Genomic DNA, 18119 nt, shown 5'->3' with positions numbered 1-18119 from the left:
AATTTGGATAGAAATAATAGAGAAGGAAATCCTTCAATCTTCTTACAAACCCAAATTCAATCACTAATTGATTGAATAACTTCTCTAATTAAGGAAAGATTAACAAAGTTTTAAGCTTGAAAGGGTAAATATTCTGGATCTAGGGTTGTGTTTACAAAAGGGTTTAAGAGGGGGTATTTATAGGCTTGTACAAGATTAGGAAGAAAAGGGGAAGAAAAGCCCAAATCCCGTATGCTGCGTTTTGCCGGTCCACCGGCAGCCGGTGGTCCTACCGGCAAAACCGTGCAAAGAATTAAAAATATCTGGCATCTGTGTTTTGCCGGTGGGCCGGTTGCCGGCCTGCCGGCAAAACACCTTCTTCAGGACTTCTTCTTCTTCTTTATGGTGCGTAATGCCGGTTGACCATTGCCGTCACGGTGCTCCTACCAATGCAGCGAGGTCAAGCTTGTTTTTCACCAATTTCTTCAATTAATTCCAATTCTTTGTGCTTTACCGGTGGGGTTTGGTGTCGCCTCCGCAAAGCACTTTCTTAAGCTTTTCTTCAAATTCCTGAGTAATTCCTTGGGATGTGTTTTGCCGGTGGCTAGACCGGCTGCCGGTCTGCCGGTAAAACACGCTCTTCTTCATTTCTTCACCTCTTCTTCATGTAAAGGCAATGGGGTGCCTTTCTTGCCCCAATTCCTCCATACTTGGGCCGTTTCCTGCAAAAGGATGCACAAAGTGACAAGTACGGGCATTGGGCACAAAACGCAAGGAAAAACACCCGAAACCGACTCGATATGAGTCGGTATGCATAAAAGAATGAGGGAATTAGAAGTAAATTAATCGTATATCAGGTTTATTCTCTAAAACAAAGATCAATCTATCTCATTTTTTAAGATGAGGGAGGATGGTGAAAACTAATGTCAAACACAACTCGAATTAGGACACAAATGCCTCAAATTAGCTATAAGGTCCTACTTTAATAAACTCACGGATATTTGTGGTTTAATAATTACATGGACATTTTGGCTGGTTCATTAATATCGGTGACCATTTAAAAGTAATTCGTCGATGACGAATAACAATTGGGTATAGAATACCCTGAAGCTGTGTTACCCCGACTCGTCTTGAAGGGTCGGACACGAGTGCGTATCCAAGTGTTTCAGATTCGGCTATTTTATGAAAAATTGGCAAGTTTTTGGTCTAAAATGAAGTGTCGAAATATCATATCAAATTATCAATTTCCTAGAATTGAGTGTCGAACACGGATACGTGAGCTCAGGTGAAGTGTCGAAGTAACATAGCCCTCAAGGTGACTTGGCAAATTTGTTACCCAACATTGATAAGGTAAGTGATGACAGGGAATATGAATTAGGAAGTGGAAAGAGTGGTGTGGCCTATGGACCAAGAGGCAAGAAGATACCTTGCTGGGCAACGCTTTTGCCACCATAGATTCTTCCTTTCATTCATATCATTGACAACACTAAATCACCTAATCATCTAGAGTTTCCTTCAAATATTCGTCTCAATGCATTCCCATTGATCAAATGAGAGAACTTTATTAAAGATTTCGAAAGCTACTAGCAATATCATATGTACTATATATATACTTCGTATGATATTTACATATTAACATAATAACTAAAAAGTATTCTCTTCGTTCTGGTCAATAATTATCTATTTCTTATGTCATGAAATAATAAATGATAAGTTTGGTTACGCGTCCAAGTCATGGGATAATAAATGACAAGTTTGGTTACGCGTCCAAGTCATTACCTAATGCCTAAAACTGAGTTGAATTGATGGAAAATAAAGTTTAGGGGTACACTTAGTGATAATGACAACAATTAGGGGTACCATGTATGTTTTAAAAAGTGTAGGGATACCATGTAGAAAGTCGAAAAATTGAGGGGTACCATGTAGAATATCCCTTATTTCTTTCGTTTTTTAGCACTAAATTATGTCGTCAAAGTGGTTCAAAAAATTAAACCAAATGGGTTTGGTGTGCTGGCTGCTTACCCCACCCATCCCTTAACCATGAGGCAGGGGTTCGATCCCTGTCCAAGGTAATAGAGCAAATTCTTTGGCCAATAGTTTACATCTTCGTGAGAGCACCCGCTCTTACGGTGCAAACCCATACCCCACATTGATAGTGTAAAGGTGGAAGATCATCTTTATAAGTGCCACAAAATATAATAGTACAAGGCCTTTTGGGAAGGAGTCCAAGAGTAAATCAGTGAGGGTTTGGCCCAAAGGGACCGTCGACACCTGCGCAGCAGAGGCCCAACATGAGTTATTCACGCTTCCGCATAACAAGTAGAATCAGAGCCCAAGGCTAGACACGGAGAGATTCATCAGGCCCTTGAAGATGTCGTATACTGTAAGGCGTGGAACTCATATAGCTCGAGGGAGAGCTAATATGTTCGCAAGAAGCGATAGACATGCCGTGCTAGAGAAGACCGTCAGCGACCCGACGCGGCGCGAGGTGGGCTGAGGTTTAATGGAAGCAAGAAATACAGTCCATGGTAAGTCCAAAGGCGGTCCGGTGTGACGCGTTGAGGCAGTGGATTTGGACCCGGTAATGCGGTTGTCTAGAAGTTGGGACTATAGGGTGTGGGAGTTCTCCATGGTGGTCAAGATCCAAGTTAAGATGATGATCATTGGTTTGAGGGGAGAATTGTTAAGGTGCAAACCATGTCCCACATTGGTAATTTAAAGATGGAAGATCATCTCTATAGACTATAAGGGCCACAAAATATAATGGTACGAGTCTTTTTTAATAAGAGTCTAAGAGCATCCGCAAAGGAGAGAAATAGCCTCCCCTTTTGCTTTCTCTTTCCTCAAATGAGCATCCCCATTGTTGCACCAACCTCCCCATTATTTGGGGCTCCACTGTTTTTAGGGGAGGTCCCCAAAAAAAAAGTAAGACAATTTGTGTTATTTTCGGGAGGTTCATAAATGTTTGTGTGTGAATTGGGGAGCCCCATTGTTGCATAAATGTAGTTATGAAATGGGGAGAGTAAATGGAATAGTTAGTGGAAAATAAGGTGGATGAATAAGAGAAGGAAAGAGAAAATATGGGGAGTCTCACCTTAGCGGATGCTCTAAGAGTAAATTCGTGAGGGCTTGACTTAAGCGGACAACATCGTACTATTATGGACTATGGACACCGGCGCAACAGAGTCCCAACTCCCAACGCGAGGTATTCACTCTTCCACATAACGCTGCGGCGAGGAAATTATACACTATTGTCGATGATAGACACCCAAATTTACACCAGAAGCATTTTTGCTTACGTTTGAAAGGTGACCTCTCTCCTCCCTTCATACAAAACTGTTCCGGGTGTAATTCCAGAGCAGATATTTGTTACCACTCGTAGCTCGTAGGATGTCGTCTTTGCTTGAATCCTCCTTGCGGTCTCCTGAAACGATGAACAAACTGAGGGCTCGGCTTTGGCCGAGCGTACTCACTCCGACGCTCAAGTCAGTAAACTTAAAGGATTAAGTTGTGTTACTTGGCTAGGTATGTATTGTAGAGAGATAAAGAGGATATTACCAGATGAATAGTGTATTTAGGTTAAGTTGTTGGATCCTTTCCTCAATGAAGGTTGAGGAGTATTTATAGACTTTCACCTTTTGTCACATAGTGGCCAAGTGGCTAGCAGGTGGAAAGACCGTTGTGCCCTCGGCCGATGGACCTGTGGCGGCCTGGTCGAGGGTCTTGGATATGAGTACGCGGATATGTGTCCCGGCTGGCAGGTTGTCAGGCCGAGACCTAGGTGACAGGCCGATGGGATGCATCGGCTAGGTTGTCTGAGTCGTTGACTTTGCTGTGGATATCTTTGACCTTGCTCAGTGTGTTGACTTGGTCAGCGGTGCAGAATATGCCCCATCAATTTGCCCCCAGCGTAGTCTATGCCGTGGTATGGGCTCCGATGTATGTTGAGCGTATATTCTGCGCAAGTAATTTGCAAAATTTTCTGCATCGGCTTCTCCTGATTCTTCTGATGCATCGGCTTCTTCTCCGTCGGCATAATCATTCGTAGGCCGTACCATATCCCCCCTCCACATGGATGTGTAAAGGGCATCCGATGTGGAAAAGAAAGTGATTTGTTGGCCGAGACCGGGGTTGAGAGTGGTTGTTTTTGATTGCCCCAGTGCCGGTGCTTCCTAGCTTGGTTGACCATGTGGCCGGCGGAGAGCAGTTACATAGGAATTTGTTGAGGAAGATGAACAGGTGAAGAGATGTGAATGGGCGTGTTGAAGACGCTTGGTCACTGTTGCATTGATTGACATTCAACTGTTGCAACGATTGACATTCCGCGGTTGCATGTCTGACACGTGTATGTTCGCTGATTGGTTGACGCTTCATGGGCTGTGCCCTGATTGGTCCTTCTTCATGGGCTTTTCTCTATAAATAGGGCAGTTATTCCGTGATTTTGGCCTCCATTTTATTTTCTCAAATTTTCTCCAAAATCTTCATCCCTTTTAAACTTTCAAGGACTGCCTTTGTCTTCCCAATCTTCCGAGTATTTGATCCGGCGAGTGTTTTTCTTTGAGGTAAACAAACAACTTCTCACTTCTTATTTCGTTAGTAATTGCTGTGAACATGTCTGCTGATGCCGGGACTGGTACTTCTGCGCCGGGGGGCTCCCCGTCGCGTCTTGATGAGGAGGAGGGACTGGAGGCCATCCCGCTAAGGTTTGGGGGCCCTAGGTGTCCTTCTCCCGTAGTTGATCTGCCCCTCCTGGAGGAGTTGGAGGATGAGGATGATGCTGATGATGATGAGGGGGCTCCCGGTGATGGTGGGAGGATTACTGTTCCGGATCATGGTGAGGTCTGCACGACTGGCCTCGACCGTGTCTGGACAAATAAATTCGCAAGCAGCTCCGGAGAAACTCTTTTCGGAGATCACTTCTTCCTTGGTGAGGGGTATAAAATTGTTATCCCTGGGGAGGGTCAGGCGGTCTGCTGTCCTCCCCCGGGTCATACCGGCGTGCATCTTAGGCATCTGGAGTATGGGCTCCGGTTTCCTTTAAATGAACACGTCATGGCCATCATTAAAGCTATGAACGTTGCCGTGGCCCAACTGCATCCGTTGGCCATGAGGACGATAGTCGGCTTTGTATGGCTCTGTGTTTTTAAGGGGGAGACCCCTACGGTCAATCTATTCCGCCGACTCCATAGTCTTCGGCCGTCAAAATCCGGCAAAGTGGGATGGTATAGCGTACAGACGGAGCCAGGCTATGTCTCCGTGAACAAACTTACTTCTTGCAAAGACTGGCAAGGAAGATGGGTGTACGTCCGAGTGCCGGAGGACTACCCCTTGCCTCGGTCCTTCCAGAGCCCCGTTCACTTATGGTGTGAGACCCGGGAAGAGTATGAGAAACACGTCTCCCGGGGTAGCAAGGTTAAGATGGACGCTTCGTTTGTCCCCCTTACTGCGGATGAGAAGCGGGCAATGCAGCTATTTGATGCTGAGGAGGGATGGCTGCCCCCGACCCAGATTATTCTTCAGGATGAGCTGTTATGCCGCGTCGGCCTCATACCGGCCCTCAACTGGGGTGAGTGGGGTCGGTGTGAGGCCCACCTTTGCTTGTCATGTTCCTTTTTCAGAGCTTTGTTTTACTTCTTTTATGTAACTCTTGTTCGATTTCTTGCAGATCGGTTTGGTCAGGATCTGTCTGAGAAGGACTTGGAGAGGTTAGGGCTTGACAAGGACGGGAAGGTCTTGCAGCGGCGTCCTACGGCCGATTTTCGTGATCGTAGACTATCCCCCAACGAAGTCATGGAGAAGCAGACGAGGGGGTTGGATCAGGAGACGGCCCATGCGCGGGTTCTTGGAGGCGTGCCGAAAAGATCAAAGAAGGCGAGCGTCAAGTCGGCGGTCAGATCAATGGCTACTCCCTCTTCGACCCCGGTGGTGAAAAGGATCATGTGGAGGTGATCAACATTGCGAGGAGGAGGCGACCGTTGCTAAGGTCCCTTCTCTCGAAGAAGAAGAGGAAAGACCCACCGTCTACTTCCACCGTTGCCGGGGAGAAGCCTGCTTCCACCAGCCCTCCAGCTAAGAGGGTTCGAACTGGTACGGATTTAACCTGTGGTTCGGATTTAGCCGGCTCGTTGGATATTCCTGACGACAGGCTTTCTGACGTGTCAATGCATGGTGACATGGATGCTCTGTGTAAATTTTTTGTAGATCCATCGTCGGCAGCCGCCGTTCTCACTGAACGGCAAGTAGGGAAGCAGCCTGAGAAGGCGATCGAGAAGGCGGGTGGCAAAACGTCATCATGGACTCCTCACCCTGAAGGTTACTCCCACCGAGCTCGTGGCGGAGGGTGAGAAAATATATAAGAGGTTGGGGAGATGGAGCCGTCTAGCCGCCTCCCTCATCATGGAGCAAGAAAAGGCCACGGCCCAATCTGGGCCGCTGATTGCAAAGCTCAAGCTTGATCTCTCTGCTGCGAGGGGGGAAGCCGGGAAGGCTAAGCTGGATCTTCATCGCCGAGAGGCGTGCGGAGGAAGCGAGAAGTCGCCGAGGGCCGAGAGGGCCAAAGTTGAGGATGCTGATGGCGCCACGGCCAAGATGATGGAGGAGCGGGACAGGTATAAGGGTGCCTACGACGCTGTGGTTGCCAAGAGGGACGAGTGGGAGGATCGGTTCCAGAAGCAGGCGGAGGTGCTCAGGGACACGCAGGCTATCCTTGCTCAAAAAGAGAAGGATATTGAAATGCTTCAAGATGATCTCCTCCCTAAAATGTGCGTCCAGTTCCGGGACCAAGCCGAGGAGGCGGCCAGGGAGGCAATAAGGAGGCTCGTCCCCGAGGGCTCTTTCCCGTGGGATAAGTTTGAACAGCTTCTGGATGAGGTGGCTGAAACTGCGGAGGCAGCGGCCGCCCAGGAGGCGGAGGCGGCGAAGGCGGCTCGGAGGCCGAGGCCAAGGCGGCCTCGATGTGGAAGTGAAGGAGGGTGAGAGGTCAAGTCGCTGGAAAATGTTCGCCTTCCTCAAAGCCGCCACCGAAGATGTTTGCTGCGACGTGGGGCGAGAACGAGCATAGGGAGACGGGCGGTCGTCACCAGACTCACCCGGCGTCTCGGATAGCTTAAGCTGTTCGGGGGCCAATTATTGAGCCTTCTCTCCCTGCCATCCTTTTGGCGCTTCAAATCCCAAGTCTGTAATCTTTTGCTTTTTTGTTTCTTCGCTCTTTGTAAAGCTTTGGTAGGTAGAGTTTAGGCTACCCTCATGGGGACGGCCGTCGTTTGTACTCTCCTTGCAATCATCTTTAATAAAGTTATCTTATCGGCCTTTGGCTTGGCCGGGGCTTCGATCTCAATTCCTCGTTTGTCTTTTTGCGTTGTTAATTGAGTGCCTTCGTTTTTACACTCGGCATGACCGAGGCAGTTTGAATGCGCGTCTCAACTATGTTCAACGTCTTTAGCGTTCGTAACTGTGTAGGCACATTGACCGCCAGATTGGCGTCTCAATTGCACTAAGTATACGTTTCTTTTTTAGCGTATCGGCCGGCGTGTTCCCCGTCGCTCTCGGCTTTGACCGAGGTAATCGGGGTTGCGGCTTCGATAGCGTTCGTAACTGTATAGGCATATTGACCGCTATATTGGCGTCTCAATTGCGCTGAGTATACGTTTCTTTTTTTAGCGTATCGGCCGGCGTGTTCCCCGTCGCTCTCGGCTTTGACCGAGGTAATCGGGGTTGCGGTTTCGATAGCGTTCGTAACTGTATAGGCATATTGACCGCTAGATTGGCGTCTCAATTGCACTAAGTATACGTTTCTTTTTTTTTAGCGTATCGGCCGGCGTGTTCCCCGTCGCTCTCGGCTTTGACCGAGGTAATCGGGGTTGCGGTTTCGATAGCGTTCGTAACTGTATAGGCATATTGACCGCTAGATTGGCGTCTCTCAATTGCGGCCGAGTATACGTTTCTTTTTTAGCGTATCGACCGGCGTGTTCCCAGTCGCTCTCGGCTTTGACCGAGGTAATCGGGGTTGCGGCTTCGATAGCGTTAAGAATCGTATAGGCATATTGACCGCTAGATTGGCGTCTCAATTCGGCGAGTATACGTTTTTTTTTTTTTTTTTTTTTTTTTTTTTTTTTAGCGTATCGGCCGGCGTGTTCCCCGTCGCTCTCGGCTTTGACCGAGGTAATCGGGGTTGCGGCTTCGATAGCGATTCTTCCCTTTGAGTTTCTGTCTGGTGGCAAATTGTGGAGGGGACAGACACTTTGATGGAGAACCCGGGCGATTCATTTGTTTGTTATGATCGTGCGTTGGGGCGTCCACAATGGATTTGGACACCTCCGCCGCTATACAAAGTATTTTCTCAAGTTATCGGTGTTCCAATGGCTCATCAAAGGCACATCTCCCATGTCACGTCGGCCCGGTATGTACTGGCCTCATCTCTTCGACCACTTTGTAGGGACCCTCCCAGTTGGCCGTTAGTTTACCATGAATATTTCCTTTGTTGGTGGCGGTGACTTCCTTAGGACTAGGTCTCCCATTTTTAAGTCCCTTTTGTGGACTCTTCGGTTGTAGGCTCTCTTCATCCGGTTTTGATATACGGCCAAGTTGAGGCGTGCCGTATCTCGGCTTTCTTCGACCAAGTCTAGGGAAGCTCTTAGGCCCTCCTCGTTTTCAACTGGGTCAAAGGTGGCCGTTCGAATGTCGACACGTCGCTTCGATTAGCGGGGACCGCCGGAGCCGTAGACTAGGTGGAAGGGGTGTAACCCGTTGCTTCTTTCTCCGTGTGGTTCGAAGGGACCACGGGACGCCGGCGATTCATCGGCCCACCTTCCCTTAAGGTCTTCAATGTCTTCTTCAAACCGTTGAGGATGGTCTTGTTGGTCGCCTCCGCCGCCCGTTACTCTGCGGGTGGCGGGACGGAGGAATACGCAAACTTGATGCCAAGCTCCTCTAACCGATTCATTATCAAGTCGCTCCAAAACTCTCGGCCGTGGTCAAATACCATAACTTGGGGTAGTCCGAAGCGAGTTATAACATTTTCCCATTACCTTTTCGGCCGCTTTGTGGTCTTCGCTGGCATCGCTACGGCTTCAACCCATTTGGTGAAGTAGTCAACGGCGACGATTAAGAACTTCCTTCCTCCGGAGGCCGTTGGGAACGGCCCTAGCATGTCCATCCCCCATTGCGCGAAGGGAAGGGGACTAAGCACCGGTTGTAGGTCTCAGGAGGGAGCGTGTACACGGGGCATGCATTTGACATTCGTGCACTTCTTGGTCTTCGTTCGGAATCTTGAAGCATGGTGGGCGAAGTAGCCAGCTCGGAGAGCTTTGTGAGCTAGTGTTCTTGCCCCCATGTGATGTCCACAGATGCCTTCGTGAATTTCTCACAAGATATTAGTTCTGCGTCGGTACGGGCCGACACACTTCAAGAGTGATCTTATTACGGATCTTCCGTACAGTTCCCCTTCGAACACCAAGTACCGGCGGCGATCCTTTTTATTTTGGCCGAGGGATTGCGGCCCTCCGGCAATTCACCCGTAAGCTTGTATCTCATTATCGGAGTCATCCACGTTGTCTCGGTCTCTATGTTGCCCACCATGCCGACGGTCTCGGTGATGCTTTTCCCATTCTCGATATCTACCAAAGACGGTTGGCCGACATTCTTGATGGTTGAGTGGCGGTTTAGAGAGAGCGTCGGCCGGTTGTTCTCGGATCCGGGAACGCACTTTGGATTTGGAAGGATTTCAATTTTGCTACGTCGGCTTTTACCCTCTCTAGGTACCTTACCATTCCGTCGTCCCGAGCCTCGTACTCCCTCCGATTTGGTTGGTAACCAATAGCGAGTCGATTTACAACACAATGTGTTCTGCTCGCAGACCCTAGCTAGCTCGACTCCGGTTATCACCGCCTCGTATTGATTCATTGTTCGAGGCCGAGAAGGTGAATTTCAAGGCGTACTCAAACTCGTCCCCGTTTGGGCTGATGATAAGGATGCGGCTCCGAGCTATTCGTCGTGGAGGAGCCGTCGGTGTAGACCTCCCATATGCCTGGGTTTGGCTCTTCCTGATACGTGCATTCGGCCAGGAAATCTGCAAGCGCTTGCCCCTTTATCGAAGGCCTTGGTTTGTACTGAATGCCGAAACCAGAGAGTTCCCTCGCCCATTTGATGAGCTGCCGGATTGTTCGAATTTTTCCAAAGCTTTCTCCAACGGCTGATCGGTTAGGACCGTCACGGGGGTGCGCGATCGAAGTAGGGTTTTAGCTTCCTTGTGGCAACGACAACGGCGAAGGCTGCTTTTTCAATTAGTGGGTAATTTCTCTCGGCGGGCAACAGTGTGTGGCTGACGAAGTAGATTGGGTGTTGCTGTTTGTCTTCTTCCCTGACGATCACGGCGCTGACCGTGGCCGAGGTAACTGCTATGTATAGGTATAGCGTCTCCCCCAGTATCGGCCTGGACAGAGTTGGGAGAGTCTGAAGGTGAGCTTTCAGTTGCTTGAAAGCCGTGCTCACATTCCTCCCCCACTGAAGTCTTTATTTCCTTTCAACACCTTGAAGAATGGGGTGCTCTTGTCGGCTGACCGAGAGATGAAACGGGCGAGAGCCGCCATTCTTCCGGTCAGCATCATAACCTCTTTTCGATTCCTCGGTTCCGGCAGGTCTAGGATTGCTCGGACTTTGTCTGGATTGGCATCTATGCCCCTGGCACTGACAAGTACGCCTAGGAATTTCCCCCCGGACACCGGTTGCATTTCATTGGGTTGAGCTTCATCTTGTACTTCCTTAGTGAACAAAATGTTTCGTGTAAATCGGCCAGATGCTCGCTGTCGGACTTGCTTTTTACGATAGCATCGTCGACGTAAGCCTCAATGTTTCGCCCTTTTTGGTTTTGGAACACCTTGTCCACCAGCCTCGTGTACGTTGCTCCGGCGTTCTTCAAACCAAACGGCATCATTTTGTACATGTATGTGCCGTTGGCGGTGATAAATGCGCATTTAGGCATGTCTTCTGCGGCCATAAACACTTGGTGATACCCCGAGAAGGCGTCCAGCAGGCTCAGCATGGTGTAGCCCGCCGTGGCGTCGATCAAACTATCTATTCGAGGCAAGGGATAACAATCTTTGGGGCATGCTTTATTAAGGTTGGTAAAGTCTACACACATTCTCCATGCCCCCGATGACTTCTTCACCATTACAACATTGGCTAACCATTCAGGATAAGTACAAGGCATGATGAAACCCGCCGCTAGTAATTTATCTACTTCGGCTTTGATGGCCTCGTCCTTCTCGGCGGAGGAGTTCCTCATTCTCTCGCTTGTGGGCGAGCGGTGGAGAGTACGTTCACTTGTGAACAATCACCTCCGCTCACGCCGGCATCTCGGCCGCCGAGTATGCGAAAACATCTTTATTCTTCTTCACAGATCCAGGAGGTCGGCTCGAATTTTGGTTCCAGGTTGACACCGACGGTTACGGTGGTGCGGCCCGGTCAATCTCTACCTCCTCGGTCTCGCTCCTTCGACCATGCCGATGGTCCGATCGTTTCCAGATCCTGGGGGTGTCTTCGATCTCGGAAGGATTTTAGTTCTGAAGCGACATCTCTCACCCTCACTAGATACCTTATCGTCCCGTAGTCCTGGGCTTCGCACTCTCCTTTGATCTGGCTGGTCACTAAGAGTGAGTCTGTCGTCACCATGATACGCTCTGCTCCGGCGATTTTAGCTAGCTTAACTCCGGTTATTACCGCCTCGTATTTGGATTCATTGTTTGAGGCCAATGAGGTAAGCTTTAAGGCGTGCTCAAACACGTCTCCGTTTGGGCTGATAATAACGATGTCGGCTTTCGAGCTATTCGTCGCGGAGGGGCCATTAGCGTGAACCTCCCATAAATCGGGATCCTCCTCGTTCTTCGAGATGAGCTTCTGCGCCTCCCCCCGGTCCGAGACATACATCAGTGTCAGGGCCCTGATGGATATCACAGCGTCGATTTCGCTCAAAGTGACCCGGCCTATGAGAACGTTGTAGGTAGACGTGCCTTCGATGACTACAAATTCTGACATAACACTCTTGGCTGCACCCCCCCGCCGAACCTCACCAGCAATCTGACCGACCCCAGGGGTACCAGGCCGTCCCCAGAAAAGCTGTACAACGGGTTGGTGCAGGGGCTCAAATCTTCAATCCTCAGCCCGAGGCTGAGAAAGCATTCTCTGTACATTACGTTTGTGTAGGCGCCTGTGTCAATCAGTCACCTCTTCACCAAGTGGTTGGCTATGTCCAGGCGGACTGTAAGTGGGTCGCTATGAAAAGCGACGACTCCATCGTAGTCCCCCTGTCCGATGGTCATGTCTGGGATGCTGGGAGCGGGGGTTGCTGTGTTGGGCACAAAGTTGATGGCCGGATAAGGTTCATCCTGGGGCCGTTTGTGCTCAGGGGCGGACCCACTGCTCTCGTTGTCCCTGATAACGACATTGACTACTCCTACCCGCTCAGAGGCGGACTTGCTATTCGATCCGCCGGCATCTGGTTTTTGGCCTCTGGCAACATATTTGCCGAGGCTCCCCTTTCGGATCAGTTCCTCAATGGCATCCTTCAGGTGTCGGCAATCGTTGGTTAAGTGTCCGGTGTGGCCGTGGTACTCACAGTACTGGCTCGTGTCACCGTCACTCCTCGGCCTAGGGGGTCTTTCCCATTTCTGGCCCTCGTTCTTGCTCAAAGCGAAGACCTCGGCGGCCGATACGACTAGGGGGGTATGATCATCGTACCGTTTTTTGTAGTACGTTCCCGAACTCCCCCCGGCAACCGCCGAGCTTCGTTTCCAGGCAGGCTTGTCTGACCGTGACCTATTATTCTCACGGCGTCTTTCATCGGACCGGGACCCGTTGTTGCCACGGCGCCTTTCATCCGGGTTGTCCTCCCGGTGGCCTTTCTTTTCTGAGTGCTCGGCCTCGCTAGGGCCTACCCAGGTCTTGTGATAGTCCTCTACCTTGATGGCCTGGTCGGCCATCCTCCTGGCGGCGTCCCAGCCCAGGCCTCCGTACTTGATGAGCTCATTTTTTAAGTCTCCCCTTGGGAGGCCTTTCATCAGCCAAGGCCGCCGCGGGATTAATCTCTCGAATCTGCTGGACCTTTCCATCGAACCTCTTCACATAGCTTCGTAGAGACTCGCCCCCCTCCTGTTTGATAGCTAGGAGGTCCGATGTCTCCACGACCTTTCTCTTGTTGCAAGAGTATTGGGCTAGAAGGGCGTCCCTTAGGTCGGCGTAGTAGTATACCGAGCCGTCGGGAAGCCCCTTGTACCAACTTTGAGCCATCCCATGCAGAGTTGTTGGGAAAACTCGGCACCAGACCTCATCGGGCTGCTCCCATACCGACATGTAAGACTCGAAAGCCTCAGCGTGGTCGGCTGGATCACTGTCTCCTTTGTATGATAGGGGTGGCAACTTGAGCTTAGTCGGCACCTGGACTTCTAGGACGTAGGCGCTGAGAGGCTGTCTGACCATATGTCGAACGACACGAGGCGATCGGCTCCTCGCATTCCTAGTCCGGCTCCTCCCCTCGTATCGGGAAGGACTCCTTCTTCGACTCGGACTTCTTCTCCAACTCTGCTGAGTCGGACTCCTCTGGCTCCTTCGGGGTGAGCCTCGTTCGTGTGGCGGGGACGCTGTCCTCCCACGAGTGCGGGAAGGACTTAGGTCTACCGCGCCCACTTTGGGCTCCCCCGGCGTCTTGGCTTGGTCAGCTTCTCCTAGTGCTCCGTTCAAATTTCTTGGAGTCACGTTTAGGGCCCTAGTCTCCTGGACAGTTTCCGCCGCTCTTGTCGGCGTGACAGTGTGAGCGGGCGTTTTACTGATTAGGTCCAGGAGCATTTTCAGTTTCGCTACGTCAACCACCTGTCCCACGATGGTGACCTGATTGGCTGGCAGCGGCGTGTCGGATATTATTGGCATCCCGAACTCGGTTGGATTACTCCGGTGGAGGGTCGCACAACCCGCAGTTGTTGAAAGCATCATCTTGGTAGAACGCGGTTTCGTCGGTCACGACTGCGTCTTGTTGTTTCGACATTTTCTTAGCTTTTTGGGTGGGTTTTTGTTGATTTGTGTTTTTGTTTGGGAATGAATGTGACTAGCTTCTAGTGTCTTTTCCCACAGACGGCGCCAATTGTTCCGGGTGTAATTCCAGAGCAGATATTTGTTACCACTCGTAGCTCGTAGGATGTCGTCTTTGCTTGAATCCTCCTTGCGGTCTCCTGAAACGATGAACAAACTGAGGGTTCGGCTTTGGCCGAGCGTACTCACTCCGACGCTCAAGTCAGTAAACTTAAAGGATTAAGTTGTGTTACTTGGCTAGGTATGTATTGTAGAGAGATAAAGAGGATATTACCAGATGAATAGTGTATTTAGGTTAAGTTGTTGGATCCTTTCCTCAATGAAGGTTGAGGAGTATTTATAGACTTTCACCTTTTGTCACATAGTGGCCAAGTGGCCAAGTGGCTAGCAGGTGGAAAGACCGTTGTGCCCTCGGCCGATGGACCTGTGGCGGCCTGGTCGAGGGTCTTGGATATGAGTACGCGGATATGTGTCCCGGCTGGCAGGTTGTCAGGCCGAGACCTAGGTGACAGGCCGATGGGATGCATCGGCTAGGTTGTCTGAGTCGTTGACTTTGCTGTGGATATCTTTGACCTTGCTCAGTGTGTTGACTTGGTCAGCGGTGCAGAATATGCCCCATCAAAAACAAAAGAACATTTCTGCTGAAGGACAATTATATGCGTGTGGAAATGGGGATTGAAAAGGGCATGTGCTAGATGCCGAGTGTTGTAGACTTGTAGTTCACTTAGTATACAGTGGGGGTCTGGACAAGACGGCACAGTCTCAAACTGCTTCTTTGTTAAGCTTTACATAGAACCCATGGATATCACTATTGTCCAATATATGAGTCAAAAGGATGCTGATTAGTGATTAGTGATTACAGAGACAATATTTTTTGGATCACTCGTTTTCAGACATTTTATATGACGCCACCATTTTTTTTTTCTTTTGGCTAAAATGTAACTACCTTTTGATAATTAGTGATTACCTTGATTTTTTTTTTTCATTTCTTAGTCATAAAAAGTGCTCACATACGTTTGGTCGCACATGAGACGGTTGTATAGTAGAATTTGCGTTTGATCACTCTTTTGTGAGTCTTTTACCAAACTAGCTATTTATCTCAAACTATTCACCAAAATAACCATTACAAAATTATATTTTCCAAAATAACCATTGTTATATGTGTTTACCAAACTAAACCACATAATTAATTAAAACCCCACTAATATAATTGTTTGGTTTATTAGTAAACCGTTCAAATAGAAAACCCAAAGTAAAACCCTTTAATCTCCCAAATCCAAATATTTCTAATGCTTTCCTCACCCTGTTCGTGAGCGATTAACCCCAACTAATAAATTCTCCAAATAAATTCATTGTAGATGGTTGTTCAACGGGCGATCTTTTGTTTAGCGGTCTACACATTAGCTACGAGGAGATTTTTTTTCCATCTAATACAAATTAGTTATTTGTTTCTCCAAGTAAACAATTTTTTGTTCCCGGTAAAGTCATAGAACTTAATAAATGATTTTAATTTGGTTATTTTTGTAAGACCGAAGTTTTAAATTATTCAATTGAATTAAGTTGGCTAATGTTGATTTTTCAAGTATTCAAGTTTGTGTATACTACTTGAATGAAAATGACTTTGCTATTGACTTGTGAAGATAGAGAGTACAAGCAAAAAAAACGAAAGAAGATCTTTGAAGCTCATCTTAATGAGTTTAGAGATGATAAGTTAATGGCTGAATAACGTCTAGCAAATATTCAAAGCAAGTAATTTGGATTTTGGGTTCAATATATTAAACCAAACCAAACCATCTTTTATAAAAGCATGGTTTGGACCAACCATTATTATTATTAATGTTCATATCTTTTATTTTAGTTAACTTTATTAGTAACATTGTCATTTTGGTAAATAAAATGGCTAATTGGTTATTTTGGCGAATAGTTTGAGATAAATGGTTATTCTGGCAAAAAACTCCTCTTTTGTCTCATGCATTTTTAAAGGCAGGAGGGAGGGTCAATTCGTCTCAAACTTAAAACGAGTCAGATAAATAAATGGGATATAAAAGTAGAATGACGAGGAACTCGCAAAAAACTTGTCTCATCTATCTAAAATGGGATACAACTTGATTAGTTTTAAGCTTAAGACGGAAACTTTTATTGCTCTAAGATGATTTTTTTTTTTTACCCACGAGTCAAGACCCGTCTGAAAGTTTTCTTCCTCACGACAAGATTCTTGTTTATTGTTGCTTATGTAGCCTCTCCTTCTGGAAATTTTTTCTAGAAAAAGTTGAGCAAGGAATTAAAGATGAGCCTATAGTCAACTCTTAGGATTATAGAGGATAGGCTATGGTCATTATCAGCTGAAAATTCTTAATACTATGAACCTGATAATTTAGTTTCATTTATATTGATAAGGAAATGACACAAGTTTGATCACAAATGGTGGGGACTAACTTATCTCACCCTTGGTCCTTGGAGATGAGTGAGTAGAGAAAGTTAAAAGGGATTTGAAACAAAAATCACCTTGAAAAAGTTGGGTAAAAATAGAAGGTCCTAAATTAGGCCATGTTGTTTTCGATTATATTTCAGTTCAGTTCAATTCTATTCAGTTCGATTTAGCTTGATTAAATTCAGTTTTGTTAAGTTTAGCTTTTTTTTTTTTCCACAAATTAACTCTTTACTTCAGTTCATATTCATTCGGTTCAGTTCAACTCCATTAAATTCAGTTCAGTTTAAAGAACAGGGAACATGACCTTAATCCTATAGTCGTAAAATTGGCAACCTTTTAAGCTTTATAATAACAATGAGAAAACATAATGGTTTCGAAATATAATGTCAATTTAACTCTCATACACAATAATACTTTGGTCTGATTTTCGAAACACCTAGCTACATCCTTTAAGAGTCAAAGATCATGTCAATAAAATACTAATTATAAGCTGGCCACTATGGCTGGGCACTAATTAATGCTATATATACCCCTTAAACCCTAATTCAGCATTGTCATTCTTTAGTTTGATCTACCAAATTCAAGTTGAACAAATCCTAGTGATAATTTATTGCAATGGATATATGGATGCCATCATCAACATTATTATTATTATTAATAATATATGTATGCTACATTACATATATTTATATTACACGATTATGTGGTAAGTAATATATTTAACCTGTTTTAAGCTTAACCCGTGTTACTGATGAATTATCTTGAGGGTCCCACCCTGGGCCACGTGACAGTTTAGAAAGTAAGTGGGACACTTGACTGTTTGGTTTTATTTTTTTATATTTCAACCTGAGACTAAGGCCCTGTTCTTTCTGGCTTATTTTCACCCATTTGATTCGATTGATTCATTCGATTGATTGATTCACTCCATTGATTGATTCGATTCCATTGATTCGATTAAGTTGATTCACTCCATTCGATTCGATTATTTCAAAACTTCATTAAATTGACTCATTTTGACTTTACTAATTTAAATAATAGTTATTATTAATTTTTTTAACAATAATACTATTTTTTTAATATTAATATTATTTATTATTTATTATTATTATAATTATAATTAATAATATTGTTAATAATTTATTTATTTATTATTATTACTATTATTATTATAATTATGATGATGATGATGATGATGATGATGATGATGATGATGAATATTATTATTAAAATGAATAATAATGTTATTAATGTTAATGTTGTTGTTGTTGTTGTTGTTGATATTATTATTATTATTATTATTATTATTATTATTATTATTATTATTATTATTGTCGTTGTTATTATAATTATTATTGGTATTATTATTAAAATTCATAACATTTATTATTAATATTATTAATGAGGCACACCGAACCGACTTGACTCACTTGCCAATACGGGGTCTTACAAGTCAACACGCTTGCCAACATGGTTACAAATTCGCTTGGTACCCTACTCGTTAAAAGCGAATTCTATCAAGTTGATTACTGAAAATACATGTAACACATTTTTTATAAGCGAATCGCGAATCGGTAAGGCGTATAAAACCATCATTTGAGGTACACATAAAACCTATAAATATCTCACTATTCAC

The sequence above is a fragment of the Silene latifolia genome, chromosome 5 (assembly GCF_048544455.1).
Source record: "Silene latifolia isolate original U9 population chromosome 5, ASM4854445v1, whole genome shotgun sequence".
Taxonomy (NCBI): domain Eukaryota; kingdom Viridiplantae; phylum Streptophyta; class Magnoliopsida; order Caryophyllales; family Caryophyllaceae; genus Silene; species Silene latifolia.
This window is presented reverse-complemented; position numbering follows the sequence as displayed.